This window comes from Panthera tigris, chromosome A3 (assembly GCF_018350195.1).
Source record: "Panthera tigris isolate Pti1 chromosome A3, P.tigris_Pti1_mat1.1, whole genome shotgun sequence".
In the NCBI taxonomy this organism is placed as follows: domain Eukaryota; kingdom Metazoa; phylum Chordata; class Mammalia; order Carnivora; family Felidae; genus Panthera; species Panthera tigris.
In genome coordinates this window covers 61,067,409-61,087,873 of record NC_056662.1, presented here as the reverse complement: position 1 = coordinate 61,087,873, position 20,465 = coordinate 61,067,409, and the positions used below count along the sequence as shown (strand labels likewise).

The 20,465-nt window shown below is 45.1% G+C and overlaps 1 protein-coding gene across 8 annotated transcripts in view; it reads left to right on the top strand.

Annotated features, from left to right (window-relative positions):
* Positions 1-2,793: 2,793 nt before the first annotated feature.
* Positions 2,794-20,465, top strand: part of INPP4A (inositol polyphosphate-4-phosphatase type I A) — a 155,790-nt gene continuing 138,118 nt past the window's right edge. For all 8 annotated transcript variants that reach the window (XR_006215660.1, XM_042981217.1, XM_042981218.1 and 5 more), the window contains exon 1: positions 2,794-3,005. The gene's annotated coding sequence lies outside the window, so the exon portion shown is untranslated. The remainder of the gene's footprint in view (positions 3,006-20,465) is intronic.

Here is a 20,465-nt window from a genome sequence, read left to right as displayed (position 1 = left end):
ATCTTTCTGAAGTTCCCCAAGGGATAGCAATGCCTGATTATTTCCTTTTAAGATTTTTGGTCAGTCTTTTGTTAGCTCCAACTGGTGTCATTACCTTAGCCAGCTGCAGTGTTAGACAATTGCTGCTGGTTGCTTTTACCAAATGCCCTGTGCACAGGACTATTTGTGGAGAGTAAGCTCTCAGTCAAGTCAGTTAAAGACAAGCCCTGAGAATGGAGCTTTACCTGTGAGCTGCCATACCAGTCAAATAGTGCATGTCTCTGGAGATAGGACTTTTTGAGGTGCTCCAAATACCTTTGTCCCCTCCAGTGGCTGCTAGGCTACTGGTTTTCACAGCTCTTATGACAGCAGGGCTGTTGGTTTTCAAGGCTACATATATTCTCTAATGAAAACATATATAAACGTAAACATATCATGTTTAGTGGCCCAAAAAGAAATTCTTAAGTTGGTTGGTTCTAGTCCCCAAAATAACACTGTTCAGCTCTTAATTATCATGTGCAAATTATCTAAATCAGTTCTTTATTTGTATATAGGTTATCTAGGTCCATGTGTTTATCAGAATCCCCTGGAGGGCTTGTCAACATACAAATTGCTCTGAAAGGTCCCACTTTCAGAGTTTCTGATTTAGCAGGTCTAGGATGGGCCTGGGATCTTGTGTTTCTAGTAAGTACTGAGAGGATGTTAGTGCTGCTGGTTAGGGACCTAAAGGGAATGCATAGCACCGTATTTACTAACAAGCTTGGTTCCCTTTTCACTTGATAATGTTCACTCTACAGTGGAATTGGGGCCCCATTCCTTGTCACACTGAAGCATGGTTCTTCTGCTTTTAAGACTATCCCAAATTACATACCGGCTAATTGGCAAATGTTTATCAGAAGCCTGATCCTCATTCAGTGTTGGTTACTACACTAAATGTATGAATTGTTGAAATTGCACTGATGTCTATCTTTAAATGTTTGTGAATTTATATTTGTTTCTTTTTTTAAAGCTTATGATTGAAAAATGCTCTTGGTTTGATTAAAGCTTGTATGGCCATAGGGTTGTCCGAACACTTTTAAGACCACTTTTGAGATGGAAAGGGAATCCTATTAATACTTTTGCTGGATAAAAGTTGTAAACTGGGGCTGTTCCGGGTAAACCAGGGATATTGGTCACCCTAATTTTAGAAAATAAGTTATAAAAACATTTTTGCATTTCCACAAGTTTATTTGGCTTTCTTGGCTTTAATTTTATACTAGGGTTAAGTATAATATATTTTCTTTTTCATATAAATTCTTTTTCAGAAGAGAAGTAATATAAAAAGTCAGTAAAAAAATTGAACTTTAAAAATAGTTTTATATTTATTTTTATTCCAAATTATTGCCTGCATTTGGTTTTTGGTGACACAGGGAGGCTTAGGTCTAATTCTATTTAAAAAAAATTTTTTTGTAACGTTTATTTATTTTTGAGACAGAGAGAGACAGAGCATGAATGGGGGAGGGTCAGAGAGAGAGGGAGACACAGAATCTGAAACAGGCTCCAGGCTCTGAGCTGTCAGCGCAGAGTCTGATGCAGGGCTCGAACCTGCAAACCAGGAGATCATGACTTGAGCTGAACAGACACTTAACCGACTGAGCCACCCAGGCGCCCCTAGATCTAAATCTAAATGAGATTACAGAACTTGTCCTTATTTCATTTTTATTTCTAACAAGTTATGTCTTTTCTTTTAAAAGCAAATTATAAATGCTTGCTTTTACACTGGAGGGATGTGAACTCTGATAAGTGCTCTGGCTTTTTGAATTAAAATAGTTTCCATTAAAAATTTTTTAAGGATAATTTTTTCTGATAAAATTTAAAGACTTCAAAATAAAATACATGCTTATAGTTAGTCTGGGATTTACCCTTGCTCAAGCAGAAATATTTAAGGTTTAAAAAAAAATTTTTTAATGTTTATTTTTGAGAGAGACAGAGCATGAGTGGGGTAGGGGGCAGGTGGGAGAGAGGGAGAGAGGGAGAGAGGGGGAGAGAGAGAGAGAGAGAGAGAGAGAATTCAAAGCGGGCTCCAGGCTCTGAACTGTTAGCACAGAGCCCGCAGGAACCTAACCCTGAGATCATGACCTGAGCCAAAGTCGGACTCTTAACCAAGACTGAGTCACCCAGGCGCCCCATAAGTTTAATTAAAGTCATATTAAAATGGAAAAGTTCTTCCAAAACTTTTATTTTACATATTGTTTTCCTATGAAAACACAGGACTTTGGGGGAGAAGCGTAAGGAGCTGATATTTGGTGAGAGTCTATAAATGAATATTCATACAGTTATGCCAGAACAGGTCTGCAAGGATGTTAGTAGTTTCTCTCTTCTTTTTGCTTATCTTTATTTTCAAAGTATGATTTTAATTTTTGCTGGGTTGAATGTTCCATTTCCTAAATGTCTCCTAGGGATTGCCTGCACTTGCACCACGCGAAGCGCGCTCACCACGGGGGCAAAGGGCCAGAACATTTCCCCCGGCCTTCTGATGTGTCAGGGCCTCACAAGGCTCAGTCTATGCGAGGGCGAAAATGCCATCATCCGATTAAGTCCAGAAGTTCAAGAACTCCTTGCAGGCGATTCAGTCCCAGTTGAGAGTGGGGTCTTGCGGGAACCTAGGAGTTCAACCCAGCGCGAGGCGCTCGGACGCCAGGACTCCTTGCTCCACCGCCTGCCAGGCGGACCCGGTGGGTGGGGCGGCCCGGCCGGGGCTCGCGGAGCGCGCATGCGCGGCGAGGGGGCGGGGCCGGGGCGGGGCTACGCGCAACCTCCGGAGCAGCAGCAGTGGCGGCGGCGGCGGCAGCGGAGTTCGGGCTGCGTCTGGGGCGGCGGGTTCGCGGCCGACCTGGGCAGGAGAACCGGCACGTAGAGCCGGGCCGCGGCCCGCGACTTGGCGACCAAGCAGCGGCGCTGCTGCTGCAGGGCTTGGGCGCGCGGCCTGGCGGGACTGAGGACGTCGGGGCTGCAGGGCACGGGCGCCGCGGGCCGGGGCGCGCCAGGTAGGTGGGCCAGGCTGGGCTGGGGGCGACGCGGCTGCGGTGAGCTGCCGGGCGCAATGATGCACCCGGCGGGGCGGGGCGCGGCGCGCATCCTGATACCGGGGTGCTGGACTGGGAGGGCGCCCGCGGTTGTCATGGAGATCCTACAGCCTTGTGGTTCACCGGCGGTTGCGTCTTTGGAGAACAATCCAAGCCTGGCCGACCCCTAACTGGGAGACCCGGGCAGTCTCCTGCTGAGGGGAGTGCGGGGCTGGAGCGGGAGATGGGGAGCCGGGATGCAGGACGCGGCGACTCCGAGGCCATGTCTTGGCTCTTGCTTAGATCTAGTGACTTCAGACGCTGAAGGCCTTTCTGTGCATTGGGTGTAAACAGAACCGGGTAAAAATAAGCATGCATCTCAATGTAGGACATCTGGTCTCCCCGTCCTCTCAACTCTTCCCTTTTCTGCCTGCCCATAGTCCCCCGATATTTCTGGCATCTTTGCTTTTTGTATGTTAATTTTTTCTGGCAGTGCTAGTCAGTTAATTGAGGCCTGAGAAATTTGCAGAGATCTGTGACCGTCTCTTGAAAAGCCAGTCATGAACATGTAGGCCATAGAAGATTGAGACACTCAAAATGTCAAAAGTAAATTTATGTCTTTGTGGGCGAAGGGAGCGGGGATGGGTTTGCTTTCCCTCGGTCTTGTCGCCTGCCCTCTGACATTACATAATGTTGTGTTCCTCCTGCCCCGAGTTCATCCATAGTAACAGATCATGAAAATATTTCTCTGCCTAAGAAAGAAGTATAGGCAGTTGTAAAGCCCATTTTCTTGTCTTTTGCTTTGCCACTGAATGTGTTTTTGTTGGGAGGCTGCTTAAGAGTAGAATGCCCATAGCACATCTAAACCAAGGGATTTGGGGGTGAGGTGGCCCTTTGAATGTTGCGATGAAATTCTGCCTGATTCATCTTGGTTCACAGTGGATTGTGTGGACTGTGGGCAAGCCAGTGGGATTGGGGCCTGAACAGGCTGACTTGGGTGTGAATCCTGGATCTTTCACTTGCTAACTCTGGTTCTCAATTTTCTCACCTCTAAAAGGTGAGAACAGAACCTGCTTTGCCATTTGTTTTGGAATGGAGATACTGTTGGCATTGGTAAATGCACATAGAATAGCTGTAGGTTGTCCTAGAAGTAAACTGAATTTCTCATTGGTTGAAGACAGGCTTTCTTTAAGAGGAATTTTGTTTTTGGATCTAGGTCCTTTGCTTTGGGGATTTTTGCTAGAATGTTTACTCCTGGAAGATGGAATCCGTTGGTTTCTCTGAAGAAAATGAATGATGGTGCCCACGTGGGAAGGCCAGTGTGATCTGTTGGAGGGCTGCTGTCAGAAGACAGTGATGCTGTCCCAGGGGTGGTTATTGCATGTGAACAGAGATCCACAAGGCCTCATTCCCTGTGGTGTCTTGTAAACACACCTCTGTAACAACAAGCCACAGTTACTGGGAGGATGTGCCCTGAAGATAGGGCTTAAATGAAAGGACGCCCGACAGATGCAGAGGGAAGGGAAGGCTGTATTTATTTCTCCTGGGCTCAGCAGTAGATTTGGCTCTGCTGATTCTAGTGGCTGCTCTACTTCTGTTTTTCATTAAGCTTATGACATCTCAGTGTTTATCTGCTTTAGACTCTGAAGTCAAGGGTAGACATTACATTTTATTCCATTGTTTGGAAAACTGGATATTTTCTTGTATTGCTGTTAAACTGAATATTAGGATTTTTTAAAAAAAGTTGCTTTCAGGAAAGGAGGAATAAAATAATATACACAAGAGCTTTTTGTAAACTGTAAAGCACCACAGAGGTGGGGAAGAGGTCAGAGGTCAGAACTACTGACCCTGCAAGTCCCTTTAGCCAGCGGCCTACCTGGGAACATCCTGCTCAGCCTGCAAACCTGTAAATGCAGCTGAGGATTGGAACGGAAAGGCACATGGGACCAGCTGACCCCTGACCCCGACCTCACAGCATCTCAAGAATCCAGTAAGACAGAGGGATGTGGCGACTTTGGACCAAGGTTGGTCTTAGCTTCTTATGAAAAACTCCTTTATTGATTACGTATTCCACGAAAGTCCTCATAGTATTATCAGCTACTCATGGTATCAGGATGCTTTGACTTTCACGGAGGAGAAAATAGCACAAATCTGCAGGGAAGAAGGCTTGATTATGTGGTTGCTTCTTTTGTAGATTAATGAGCTGGTCTTGAGAGATCCTTCAAAACATATTTTTCTAGTGTCCTGGAACAAAAGCTCTGTGAGGAGAGCATATTCTGGGGAGACCAATATTAACACCAAAGCAGGCCTCCTTTATTTTGTCTGTGCTTTTAAGGAAAATGCCATCATGCATCTAATTCCCAGGAGTTTACCTGTATTTCTATACATATGCGCCCCTTGCTCTCTTTAAATTGTTTAAAAAGTATTATTTCAGATTTACTGAGGAGTTGCAAGAATAATCCAAAGAATTCCCAGATAAACTTTACCCACATTCTCCAAATGTTGACATTTACTACATTCGCCTTATTCTTCTCTCATGTTTGTTAGTGTGTGATTCCTTTTTTCTGAACTGTTTAATGGTAACCTGCAGACCTGATACTCTTTTACCTCTAAATACTTTATTATGTATATCTTAAAAACAAGGACATTCTCTTACATAACAACAGCACAGTTATTAAACATTAGGAAATTAAACATTGATACAATGCTATTATTTAATATATAGGTCTTTTTCAGATCTTGCCAATAGCTCCAATAATATCCTTTAGAGAAAAAAAAAAAATCCAAGATTATACATTATGTCAAATTGTGCTCTCTCTTTAGTTTGCTTTCATCCGGAACAGTTACTGAATCTTTCTTTGTAGTCCATGACATTGACATTTTTGAAGACTGCTGCCTATTTTGTGGATAAAGTCTCCCAATTTGGGTTTGCCTGCAGTTTCCTTGTGATTAGATTCGGATTATGCACTTTTGGCAGGAATAGCACAGGGGTGACCCTGCAGTGATCTCAGTGTGTCCTATCAGAAGGAGGCATATGCTGTTGATTAGTCCCATTCACTGGTCAGGTTAACTTTGATCACTTGGTTAACGTGGTGTCTGCCAAGTTCCCTTACAGAAAAGTTACCATTTTCCCATTGTATTTAATATGTATCTGGTAGTAAGATAACTTGAGACTCTGTGATTATACTGTTACTCCTCATATTCTGACTCACTAGTTTTCGAATCCATTGATGATTCTTACCTGAACCAGTTATTCTGGCTGACAGATGGTGATTTTTCTTTGTCTTCTCTCCTCTTCTTTTTTTTAATGTTTATTTATTTATTTTGAGAGAGAGAGAGAGAGAATCCCAAGTTCTGAGCTGATTAGCGTGGAGCCCAACTTGAGGCTTGATCTCATGAACCATGAACGGCAATCAAGGGTTGGATGCGTAACCAGTGAGCCACCCAGGTGCCCCAGATGGTGAATTTTCTAATTCCGTATTTGTTTCTATACTTACCAGTTGGAATTATACTGCAAGGAAGAACATTTATTTCTTCCTTGTTTATCCTTTGATTTATACCTCTGCACTCATGAATTCCAGCTTTATGCAATAGATTATAGTCTCTTACGCTCATTATTCATCTTGTTGCTTAAATTATCCTGGACTTGGCTTGTAGGAGCCCCTTATGTCCTTTTGACATACCCTCATCCTTCTTTGAGGACTTCTTTATTCTCTGGTACAAAACCCTCAAGACTCAGCTTATACTTTCCAGCCTTGGAATTAGCCATTTCTCCAAAGAGTCTTGGTATTTAAATGGTATTTATGTATTTATGAATGGTATTTAAAAACCAAGATCTGGATCCTAGGCGTGCTCATTGCTACTGAGGTGTTGCTGCCTCTAGGCCTGTTTAGTGAACGTATTGCTCTCATTTACATATTACACAAAATTTTCTCTGATTTGCATTTTAAATTTAATGCTATGTCACTGTGTCCTGGAGATCTATATGTACTGACATTAAAATATTTTTTTTGGTCTGTATTCCAGAATATGGGTTTATCACAATTTATTGAACTATCCTTTATCAGTGGACACTTAGGTTATTCCCAATGTCCTGCTCTAAAAGTAGTGGAGAATCTGTGAATCAAATCATTGTTAATACTCGCTAATATTTCCATCTTCTAGCTCCCTAGAAGTAGGATTTCTGGGTCAAAGAGTAATTTTAAATGGAGAGCTTTGCCAAATTGCCCCCACCTCCAGGAGGCTTTCACGTTGTACTCCTTCCATTAGGGTGTGAAACTATTTCTTTTTAACTCTGCCAATACTGAGTATAAATCTTGTCAATTTTTGCCGATCTAATGGGTAAAGAAGGCATTATTACTTTACATTTCTCAAATTACCAAAAATATTGAAAACCTTCTTGTGCTAGCTTATACTTTTGCTTCTATGAATTACCTGTGCATATCGTTTGCCCACTTTTTTCTCATTAGGTTCTTCTTTATATTGATGAATTGTGGAAGTTACTGTAACTTTAGACTTTATTTTTGGCAGCCTTAGAAGTCTCCTTTAAGGATGATCCATTTTTCATTCGAGAGGACAAGGAAACTACCATTTTCTGAGCCCCCACTACATCCCAGGCTCTGGGCCGAGTATTTATTTATATACATTCCCTGCAAGTCCTGTGGGAAGTTGAGCTGTGGTGTTGAGAAAGCTTAGTGAGGTGTGGTTAAGGTATCCACCTAAAAATGGTTGTAAGAGCTTGAACTGGGACTCAAACCCAGGTCTCTCTGGATCTCATGCCATTTCCATTAAAGCATATAGCTTCCTGCACAGGATTTGAAAATAATTGCTGTACTTTATTGTATCAATGTAGGACCGGGAATTCATTACTTGGAGCCTCCAATATCAGTAATTTCTATTTCTAATATTTTGATTTGTAAGTAAGGAGCTTTGAACATATACATCTTTCAAAATCATTTATTTCTGGAACTATTGTAGACTCTGGAGCCAAAGTCCCTGTGAGCTTCCAATCAGCTCTGTGACTTTGGGCAAATAGCTTAATCTTTCTGTGTCTTGGTTTGCTCATCTGCAAAACTGGGCTGATGATAGTAGCAACCCCAGAGTCTTGTTGGGGGGGGGGGTAAAGTGAGTTAATGCACATCAAGGGCTTGGAATGGCACCTGTTGCCGGCTAAGCATTCGGCAACATGAACCGTTATGATGAGTTCATGTGTGTAGCAAGTGCAGGCAGTGTGGAACTTGGAATTAGAGCAGCCATTTCTCTGCAGGTTTAACCATCTCCTTCATCATAAGCTGTCTGGGAAATGGGGGATCAGGGCCCCTGGGTGCTGTGTGCTTGTCTTTTCAATATGGTCTCTGCACACACCTTGCTCATACTCAGCCCAGCTGGCCCCTAGCGTTTGCTCACAGCCCTTAACCTGGGGCAGGTGAGACCTTGCAGCCCTTTCAACGTGCAATCTGTTCTTGAGGCTCACCTGGTGAAGTACTCAGAAGCAGAAGTCTCCAGTGGGGGAGGGTCTGTGGTGATAAAAATGTGTCCATTTTCTGGTATGGGGTCAGGAAGACAGAGGGGTGTCTTCTGGGAGGGGACCTCTGGAGGAGAAAAGCATTCAGTTCCTTGCAGCTCCCTTCCTGGGACACCATCAGAACCTTTACTTCAGACATCTAGTAATTCTCCTGGCATTTATGCAGTGCCCTTCCTGTTGTACCTACCAGGTAGAATTCTGAGGCCGAAATCCCCCGCCTCCCTCCCTGTTCCCCACACCTCCACCATAGCCCTTGTACAGCTGGTATCAGCTGCTGTCTGATAAAATTCATTCACTCCAGGATGTGGAACTCTTTCCTTTGTTTTGTGTTGCTTGAATTTCAAATGGTGCCTTCTCTAACCTGCTAATTAGAATTTTTAAGGAGGATGACCTAGGTGTACAAATTCTGAAGTGTGAAGGAAATACATCTAGGCAGGTGTATATTTCTGGAGTACAGGGTCCTCTTAGGAAACAGGGATGCCCAGCAGTTCATGAGTCTCCCTGGATTGTGGGGTGTGTCATTTGGGGTCTTTGGGCTGACAAGTAAACAGTAAGGTCATTTATTATCTCATAGAATCAGAGTTCTCTATCAACAGTTCTGCAGTTTCATCAAGGACCTGGATTCTTCTCTTCTTTGCAGCCATCACTGCTGGTGTCAACCCAGAGTGAGCCTCCTCATGATGATGAGGTTGTCCTTATGGTCAGTGGGACTGCATGTTTCCCCACTCCTGACACAAGCCAGTCTCTAGCCACAGCCACTCTGGTGTGTGGGAGCAGTGAGGACCACGTAGCCTCCCTTGGACGCGGACTAGGAGGCTGCGAGGATGCTGTGTGCTAATTGGCTTAGGAGTGTTCCTCCATGGGTGGGCCCCAGACCAGTGGAATCAGCATCCCTTAAGATATTAGGTGTGAGGCTCAGGCCCCACTCCAACCTACTGAATTAGAAATTCTGGGCTGGGGCCCAGCACTCTGTTGTAGCAGGCCCTCCAGGTGATTGTGATGCAAGTTCCAGTTTGAGAATTGCTCTTAGTGTAATCAAGGCCACTCCCATTCATCAGCTGGAGTTGGGACTGGCTTTTCCTGAATCCAGAGAGGATTGCTCCCAGAATAGGAAGAAGGGAGAAGAGCGCTGGGTGGTCAGCCCACAGCGTAAACTGAGGAACCTGTGGGCACCTTTGTTCTCCATGTCTCCCTCCCCGCCCCCGGCCTGGGCCCCAGTTTACTGGCCCAACTGTTTCCTAGCCCCATGCCTGCAGCCTCTTCAGCTCCTCCGAGAGTGGCCCACATCCTCCCTGCATGGAATCCTCCCTGCATGGAATCCTCCCTGCAAGGAATCACCATGGTTATACCCCAGCCCCAGCTTCTATCTCTGGTCCAGCAAGGTTGGGAGTCCACTGGACCAGCTGCTGTGGATCTAGACCGGCCCTTATGACTCCCTTTCCAGAGGCATTCTGGAAGTATGTTCTGATGTATAGAGTTTGCTTACCATGCTACTCCTTGCTCAGTTAGAAAAAAATAGAAAGCAGTACAGTTAGTAGGGGCTTGAGAATGCTTAAGGAGTTGGCCTGGGGACAGCCCAAGGGACTACTTTCAATGGCAATTTGTAGTTCTCTCTGGCTTTGCCCAGTGTGACCTGCTTTGTTGTTCCCTTTTGCAAGTACAGCTCCAACTTTATGTTTAGGTGAAGTGAAAGAGCCACCTCCATGGTGTAATCTGTGAGCTCAAAATCTCTCACTGTTCCACATTTTTCCAGAAACTAGTGAGCTGAGGTATTTCTAGATTTTCTTGATTTTCCAAGGTTCCTGTTAATCCAGGCAATCTCATACCTGCTGTACCACATCAGTGCTAATTGCTGAGGAAGGAAGAGCATCTGAGGAGGAGACCGGGTGGGCCAGGGTCCAGAACAGTGTTTTTCAAACAGCAGTGGTTCTGAAATCAGTTTGAGATTGTAACCAGCATTTAAACATATTTTTTTTTTGAAGGATGCCTGGGTGGCTCAGTGGGTTAAGCATCCGACTTCGGCTCATGGTTCATGAGTTCATGGGTTCGAACCTCATGTCGGACTCTGTGCTGACAGCTCAGAGCCTGGAACCTGCTTTGGATTCTGTATCTCCCTTTCTCTCTGTCCCTCCCCTGCTCACACTCTCTCTGTCTCTTTCTCAAAAATAAATAAACATTAAAAAAATTAAACATTTTTTTTTAAATAAAATAGAAAATATCCAAGTACATTTCTTATAGAAAGGGTTGGCATTTTTTGGTAAAAATGTAGCTATGTGCATGAGGTGTATGTTCGGGTACTGTTTCACTGTGAATGCTTCCTACTGTGGGTTTGGCAAAAAGGTGTAAAATCTGGAAGTTGAGCACATAGTGGAGGGGGCTACCCTGGCCATGTACAAAAACACATGCACACACATATGGGGTCTTTCCCCAGGGAGAGGGTCTCTGGCCTTCATCAGAACCTCAGAGGTCTGTGACTCACCACAGTTGGAGAACCACGGATCTAAAATAAAAGGGGACTTTTTTTTTTCTTGAGCAGCAGGCAAAAGTTTATTAGAGTATAAGATTAGAAAGTAAGAGTAGTAAGAAAGCTCTCTTCACAGAGAGAGGACATTCGAAAGTGAATGTCCCCAAAAAAGGACTTTTAGTGGTGTGGGCCAGTGGGAGTGGAGCTGGAGCCCAGGGACAGCAAGAAAAAAGGCGTAGATGTTCTGGTCTTGCTCTGACTTATTATCTGTGGTATTTGATCAATCCTCCTGATGATGTTGAGAGTCCTTAGCATGGCTACTCTGAGGTGAGGAGGCAAGGCAGGGAGTGTGTGGATTTGTCAGAGGTTTAAAATTTAACCATGGACACCTGACTCATCCTTCTCCTAACAGGGTGGATCAGCGTGTCTACCTAAACACACACACACACACACACACACACACACACACACACACACACACACACAGAGAGAGAGAGAGAGAGAGAGAGAGAGAGAGAGAATATGAGATAGGTAAATAGGTTGATATCTGGATCTCCCTTGTTTTGAGGCTGGCCCCATTGGAGCCATCACTGCCTGTGATCCCCCTGCAATCCTTTGTGACTTAATAACAGGAAAACTTCCAAGTCACCTTGGCTGCCTTTGGGATGCATTAATGTAGGTGTTAGTCTGGTTTGTGTTACAAAGCATATGTAATAATCTCTTTGGGGTGCCTGTGTATGTTTTTTGAGGGGGCATAAGTTGGATTATGAGACATGAACCTGAATATGCCTCCACAACCCATGGCGGGTTATGTAGGTTGAGATAAGCAGGAGACTTGTGCATTGCAATGCTCTGGACCAATGCAGGTGGGAAGTTACAGTCTTGCAGGAGACTTGGTATCTTTCCTCTCAGTTTTACAGTCTTGAAAGCCATTTTTCCCATAGTGCCCCTATTTTTTTTAAATGTTTATCTATTTACCTTGAGAGAGAAAGAGAGAGTGCTAGCAGGGAAGAGGCAGAGGGAGAGAGAGAGAATCCCAAGCAGCTCCATGCTGTCAGTGCAGAGCCCAACACAGGGCTCAAACTCACAAACCGAGAGATCATGACTTTAGCCAAAATCAAGAGTCGGATGCTTAACCAACTCAGCCACCCAGGCACCTCCATAGTGCCTCTATTTTAAAAAATGTACTGTGTTCAGTTTTCTCAACATCCTTCAAGTCCTGTCCATGCTTTAAGAAATTTCTCTGTAGGGGCGTGGAGCCTGCTTAAGATTCTCTCTCTCCTTCTCCCTCTGCCCCTCTCCTGTGTGCACGTGCACGTGTGCTCTCTCTCTCTCTCTCAAATGAAAAATAAATGTTAAAAAAAAAAAAAAGCATTAACAGCCATAAAGAAATGTATTCAGAAGGCTAAAGTACATCCATCTCTGACTGCTGCCCAGGGCACCTCTGAGGGGAAATGTAGAAGAAGGAGGTTCTGAGAGGCAGGGGACTGCCAGTAAAGGTCAGAGAAGGATGTGGGCAGAACAGGGAAGTAGGAGGAGCCTGGGCTCATAATGTTTTGTCAGGTGATCACTGACCCAGCTAAGCCTTCTCTTCTGACACTTTTTTTAAGCACATAAAAACTTGTGATTGTGTGAAGTGGATGTTGAGTATTTTCACATTTCTTATTCATTGCTTTGACTGTGTTCTGCATAGACAAATGTTAAAATGATCACATTATGTAATTGGGTAATAATCAAATGGCTGATAAAATGCGGTAATAGAGCCCAATTAAGATGGGACTGTGTGCCAAAAAATGTCAGGGTAACCCAGAATCTTTCTAACATTGTTACTCCTTGGTTTTGAAGAGGACAGAGTGATGGGTGAATGGATTGCCTTAGGGAAATACCGTGCTGGTAGACAGTGCCCACCTCAGGCGGAGGAGAAGCATGCATTTGGATTTTGCCCCTAACCTGCTGGTGACTTGGTGAAATCATGCCTGAATCTGACCTCCTTCCTCATTCATCTGGAGCAGGTGAATCCCTCATTTCTTTCTCCCTTGACCCCCAGTCCAACAATGAAGCAGAGTTGTGATTGTGCCTGAGGGCTGCATAGGTAAAGTTGGCATCGAGGGAGACACACATACATACACAGTATTTAGGGAAGTACTTGTTTAGTCTGTGGCCTTGGAAATCAAGGTCCTGTCTCTACTCTTCTTTCACTTTCTGGCTCCCCTCTGCAGTGATTTATGAGTATCTTTCTAGAGTACATAAACTTAGTGTCAGAGACCCTGGAATACCCTGGATATGTCCATGAAGGTTGAAGCTGTCTGTATATCATGCAGACCAAACTCTTCCTGGTCCAAGTAGAGTGTCTGGTACCTTTCTCTGGCTCTTCTACCCTGCACTCCATCCCCACACCCGCCTTCTGAGGCCCACTGCATATAATCCCCCAGTACAGCTATAGGCTTTATGTTGATGCTCAAATCCTTGTCATTTTCCATGAACTGATGAATGCCACTTTACTCCCTGAAGTTTTCCCCTGATAATGTATGCACAGCTGTTCGGATCTGGATTGTCTCTCTCTGGCAGTTTGATATCCTCCCCTGAATACTTCACCTACCTCTCTGTGACCTCCTTTTACACTATTTTTGACCTATTTTATTTTCTATTATTCATTCCTGACATTTTACAGAAAGGGTGCATGGATTTAAAGTTATCAGTTAAAGCATAAACTGATTAAAAAGAATTAAAGACAGCTTCAAATGGATACAACCGTATGAGTGCCGTCCCTTCAAGAAGAGCCCTGAACTTATTTCAGGGATGCTTGTGTTACCAGAAGCTGTCACGTTCTTCATCTGTGTGTCTTTCTCCTTGAAACACTGCAGAACTCATGAGAAGAGGAACCTGACTTTCTTGATAATGCAAATAGTCTTGCAAATAGTGGGTGACGTACCAGTGATTGCCCAAGATACATATTTTCTGATTATCATTGTAGGCGCCTTCAAACTACATGATCTTTCGAATAACCTTCCTACAGGGAGAAAGATGTTTGCATTTTGAGTCAACTTGATTATTTAATCATTCCTTAATTAGTCAGATATCTTTACCAAGCTAGGTATTAGCCTCATTGGCCAAAAGGAATAGAAAAGCCAGCAGACAGGTTGTGAAGCAGTGAGAAGTCTTTGCAGCTTGTGGACTGGCTCAAAGAGAAAGGATGCTTCTGTGACGGCAGTGCCACTCTTGCACTGAAGGGGCTTCAGGCCCCCCTGTCTGGCGTTCGTGTCTGTCCTCATTACAGCAGCCAGCACAGCCTCAGCCCCATCTCTAGCAGAGAAGGTTCTAAACTGTCATGGAACAGATTCGTTCCAAACAGGATTAGATGAGATATGAAGTCCCAGGGCAGTAATCTCTGTGTCATTCCTTTTCGAGCAGGGCATCGCGGGGTCTCACCAGTATTACATACGCTCAGGCTGGCTGGTTTGTAAACTGTTAAGGATCGCACCCGTATTTATCATGGCCACTAGCAGCCTGTGGCTTAGACTCTGAACCTCATTTAATGGGCTCACTGAAATGAAAAAACAAAAAAACAAAAAAACAAAACGGGCTATTTTTGCCTCATAACCTAGATTCGTCTGCACTAAATATGCAAGCCAAGCTATTAAATGTTTGGGGCAGTCAACAGGAATTCGGCATATTAAGGCTTTTTGAATTTACTACTCAGACAGGCCTAGAAATAAGATAGGTTGCCTTTTTTAGATTATAAATGTTGATTATATTGGGGAGAAGCTATTTTATAAAATAACTCTACAACAAAATGAATTTTAATATGCTTGTAGGGTCTTGTGAGCATGCACTCACTTGAGCCTAGGGCCTAGGGTAAATTTGAGAATGCTTTATTTAAGGCATTAAAGAAGGAGAAGGGGACTGTTCATGAACTTAAATCTAAAATAGTACCCTTCTCTGTCAGCATCCCAGTACGGTGACCTTTGCCACCATTGGATATAAGTGGGGAATGGTAAAATTATGAGGATTAATATTTGGCTGCATATAACAGGAAAACATCTGAAGGAAAAGAGGCCTAGTCAGAGAAGGCATGTCTTTCTTGTTGTCAGACCTTGTGCTGTACCTGCCTGTGGTGAGGCCCAGTGCCTCCTGTCTGGGTTGGCAGCTAGAGGTGTGGTCAGCTCATGGGCCTTCCAGACACCAGGCTGGAGGAAGGCACACTTCCCAAGAACTCCTCATCAAATTTCTCCTTATGTCTTGTTGGCAAGAACCGAACTCCTGGCCATACCTAGCTGCAAGGGAGGCGGACAGCCCTGGGCCAACTAAACGTCAGGATCCTAGGGCTTCTGTGGAGGAAGCAAAGAATAGACATTGGAGGCAACTGTGTCTCTCCTGCAAGTTGTCTTTTTTGGAAGGTGAGTTTTTAATGCTTGTTGGAAAAATGTTGGCAAAACTTTGGGAAAACTTCTCTGGGGAGGCTGTAGGCATGGAGAGCTAACTAAAAAGTTGAGAACTTGAGACCTTTCTTGCTTCCACACTTCTTTCATACGACAGCCTGAAAGAGGTCACTTGATCCCTTTGTTCCTTCATTTCCTCATTTAGAAAACAGAAATGGCCAAGTTCTGAGCTAAATTCTCAGGGCCAGTGCCAAGGCTTACAGACCAGAGCTGCTTCCCACCAGTAGTCCCTCTGGTGCCTCTGGACCTGTGGGTGTGTCTGGAGGGAGGGGCTGCTTGGGTGGGGGGATTTCAGGAAGAATGTGAGATCCAGGCAAGGGCCTGTGGATGAGATGCCCTGGGGCCCAGGAAGAGGAAGACAAGCTTGTCCCCACTGTAGTCTCCAGGGCTGGCTTATCCTTCCCCACCCTGAACCCACCACAGGCAGGTCCCCTCCCCAAGTATGGGGAGGGCCAGCCTCATTAGTGGAATTGAGGGTGGCACCTGGGTCTGTGCTTCTCTCCTGCCTCTTTCCCTCCTTGCCTTGCTTTCCTTCCAGAAGGGAGATCCCAAATGTCTGCTCTGTCAGATGAAAGGGATCAAATAACCAGTTTATTCTAGGTGTCAGCGAAATTTAATGTGTTCTTTCTGAGGCATTTGGATTTTAAGAAGGATATATGTGCTAGCAGTCCCTAAACTCAGAAGAGAGCCTCTCCAATGGTCAGATGTCAGGCCAAGGAACAGGCATGGATAGAAGTTGGGGCCCTCCTTGTGCCTGCCAGTCACTGGGTACAAGCATTTGTCTGCTGCACACCTGGGTAATGCTGGCCAGCCCAGCTGTTCCTGTCCTCTTCCCTCTACCCCAACCCAGCACGTGTGAATGACACACACACCTCTCTCACCTCTCGTGTGTGCTCACACATGGCATTCACACATGTACTTACAGCTGTCATTTGCACATGTGCATACACACCTTTTGTGTTCACACACACACACACACACACACACACACACACACACACATCCTAAAAAGGCAGTAGCTGCTGAGGAGCTATGCTTTGCTTTCTGTCTGATTGGAATCCCTGGGAGTTAGGGGTATAGACGTGCATGTATGTTCAAGAATCTTTATAAACACTCTTTGAATTCATGCCTCTGAAATACGGAAGTTTCTTTTTGTGTTTCCAAAACTAATGATGAAAATTTGCTAATCTGTAGTAATGTTTCCTAGCCTTAGAAAACTTTTTTAGGGGTGCCTGGGTGGCTCAGTTGGTTAAGCTTCTGATTCTTGATTTTGGCTCAGGTCATGATCTCATTGTTCATGGGTTTGAGCCCCACGTTGGGCTCTGTGTTGACAGTATAGAGCCTGCATGGAATTCTCTGTCTCTGTCACTCCCCTGCTTACTCTCTATCTTTCTCAAAATAAATAAAAATAAACTTAAAAAAATTTTTTTAACTTCACATTTTTAAAAAGGCAAGGATTATCAAATGGCCCTTTCTCACTTTCTCTACCCTATGAGTGGCTTTTGTAGGCAATGGATGAACATAGCATCTTTCCTTGTATCCCAGCAGTAATCATCACTTCCTGGTGATTATCTTCAGATTGTTTTGCTATCCACTTTTTTCTCAGTATAAACATAGGTTGCTTTGTTTTGTTTTTTCATCTTTGAGAGTGAGATATTTTACTTAAGGGAGGTATCTGTCAAACTTCATAAAACTACTTTTCTTCCGCCTTCATGGGTGTGCTGGTCCATGTGTTATGTGGACCTTGCCTTCCCATTCCACAGGTGCCAAGGGTGGGTGTCTGGCCCCAGTGAACTAGATGCTGTACTTTTTCAGAAGAAACAAAAACCGTTGGGACATCCTAAGTGTGCAATGTAAATGAAGAAAGTGAGGCCCTGGCCAGGAGGGAAGTGGTTCTGATTTCCATGTTTCATCTCCCACTCTTAAAGGGGAAAGCACTTTCAAGGGAGTATGATAGGGGAGAGAAGTGCAGAGAAGGCAGAAGTTCTTGAACGCATTGCTGACTATAGAATGTTGCTGTCATGTGGCCCCTGGCCCGGTAACCCTTGCCAGGGGCGTAGCAGGCATTTGGGCAGCATCTGAGTTCAAGATGGTGACCACCACAGGCCTAGAGACACCTGAAGTGGAGCATCCATGGGGCACAGAATAAAGTCCCAGGTCGGGGCACCTGGGTGGCTCAGTTTGTTGAGCATCTGACCCTTGATATCAGCCCAGGTCATGATCCCAGCATTGTGGGATTGAGCCCTGTGTTGGGCTCTGTGCTGAGTGTGGAGCCTGCTTCAGATTCTCTCTCTCTCTCTCTCTCTCTCTCTCTCTCTGTCTCTGTCTCTGTCTCTGTCTCTGTCTCTCTCTGTCATTCTCCCCCCCCCCCCAAAAAAAAAGAATAAAAGTCCTAGGTCAGGATCATGTGATGCTCAAGCAGAGCTTTGTCCAGTGGGAGTGACACTCACTGTGAAACAGTGTGGATGGGGCAGATCTGAACTGTCCCAGGGGAAGGAGTGACACTGATTGAGTAGACCTGGGTCTAGTGCTCACTCCCGATGCTGGGAACTTGGCAGTCTGATTGCCTGGCCTGGGTCTGTTGATCGCCTGCGCCCCCAATTTGAGTGGCCTGAGAGACGGTGGGTACACACTTCTGCTAACGGAGTGTAATTAGGGAGTGAGTGTTGGGCTGCCAAAAGGAAAACAGCATCAGAGTAAGCTAACCTAGTCCAGGCACCCTGAAGGCCTGGCTCCCCTGAACCCCCTGTTTGGGAGCCCCCTTACCCTCTCCTTCTTGGTGTATAGCTCCTTGACAGTAACTCCTTAGGGGTCTAGAGGAATCACTTAAAATGTTCAATTCTTCTTTGCTGTGTTTTATTGAGAGGGAGGGTGTTGTGTCCCACAGTGGTACTGACATTTGTGAAGATTGTTCTCTGGGGACGTTCCCAGTGAACATAACAGATCTGGAGTGTCATAGGACATAAATGTCCTTCAGGGAAGGAACAGCAGCTCTGTTTTCTTTGTATCTCCAGAGTATCCCACAGTGCCTGGTACAGTATAGGTGTATAATTAGTGTTTGTCGAGTGAATGAATGAACAAAGCTGCCATTTCATTGTGGAAAGTGCAAGAAAAGGCTCAGCCTGTCCTGGGAAGACAGCCCATTTCCCGGAGGTCAAGTTGGGGTTTGGTCTAACTCAGGAGAGGGAAGTGAGACTGGGGCTTGTGGCACACCTGGTGTAGCAGTCAGTCTTTGGGTGAAGCCAAACCTGGCAGCTTGTGTCCCTGTACCTGATATGTCCTCCCTGTGCAGTGGCATTCGTGTCCTTAACACACAAGCCCTGTCAGCCAGCTGGCTGTGACCTAGCAGCTGCTTCTGTTCCTCTGGGAAGAAAGTACCACACCTTAGGGCTCAGTCATCTTGGATTATTTTCTTTCTAAATTTTATCAACTTTCTCACATCTGCACAGGGTCGCAAGTGTGGTATCATAGGTGCTAAAAGAGAAGCCCAGTAGGGTGGGGTTCACAGGAAGGGTGGCCTCCTCCTCTTCTGGGCCTTGGGGACATCACAGGGCTTCACGTAGAGTTATGTGTCAAGGGTGGGGGTGATAGCTCGAGCTGGGAGTTTCAAGAGAGAAGCGTGGGGAGGACAGGGATAACGCATCAGGAAGGAGTTTCAGGAGAGGCAGGGTCAGATCACCGAGGGGCTCATGGTCCATCATCAGGTCCTTTTCAAGTTTGGGACTTCATCCCACACAGGAGGTTTCTCAGACTTTTTAAAAAGCTTTTTATTGTTTTGCTTATATCATTGTTTTAAATGAAAAAAGCAATTCCAAAGTCTTTTTAGGGGTTTGAGGAGGTCCTTTCTTAGATGGTAATTGTTCTTGTAACCATACCTGTGTTCTAACCAGGTTTGTGGGCCAAGATGGGCTGCCTCATTTCCATTCAGTGGTGTGGGCACCGCAGTTCACTGAATCCTGATGCAGGGTCCCCAGAGCCCATAGTGGTGGCGATGAAGCCATGTCTGTGACATGATGGAAATGAAACCAGGACTGGGGAAGGATATTCTAAACCACCTGTAAAAATTGAGCTGGCTGTGAGGAAAAGAAAGTATTGGGGTGTGAAGAACCCCAGAAATCTGGGTTTCTAGAAACAAATATTAATTGTCTCAGGGTCCTCTCCCTGCACATTGAAACAGCTGAGCGGGCAGCTTCAGTTGGCCCTACCTCCTCCATAGTCATGCTCTTGCTATGACCTTGTGGGATCTCTACACTGGGCAGGGAGGGGGGTGCAGTATAGACATAAAACACAGTCAAGCCTGATGGCCAGTGGCTGGGGGAGGGGATGAGGTAGTGAGAGATTATGGGGACAGGACTTGGCTTGTAGTTGTGTTAGGACATGCTCCTGCTCTAAGATTTTGTGACTTGGGGACTGGGAGCATAAACTTCACTGTGCCATATAGTGGGGTGATGTGGTCAGGGAGAAAAATGTGGCAGAAGGGCAAGGCTGGAGAATAAGGAAGTGAAGGGCAGAGAGCAAGGGACGAGGCGATGGAAATTGTTGCCAGCAGCAGGTGCAGCCTTGTCGATTTCCTCACCTGCTGGGGTGACACTGACCCAGAGAAGCACCCCTTTGAATTCCCACCCTCTTATTAGTGACTATACATTAATATCACGTGGTGGGAGTCCTCAAAACCTGCTTGTACTTAGCTTGATTTGCCACATTTGATAACATTTTATGTTCTGTTTTAAATAGGCATACATTTTCATGATTCAAAAATTAGAAGGTACAGCAGGGTATATGGTAAAGTCAGCCTCCTGCTGCAGCCACCTAGATCCCCTCCTGGAGACACCAATGCCATGTGCTTTTCTTGTGTTCTTCCCAAGATATTCTGTGTATATGCCAGCAGATGTGTGTGTGTACACATTAAAATGTTTTTATGCCCACAGTGTCACATTCCATGTCCACTGCACCCCTCACCATCTCCCGTTACTATTTCTGGGTACTCATTGCATAGAGTTTCTCTTTGTTTTGCC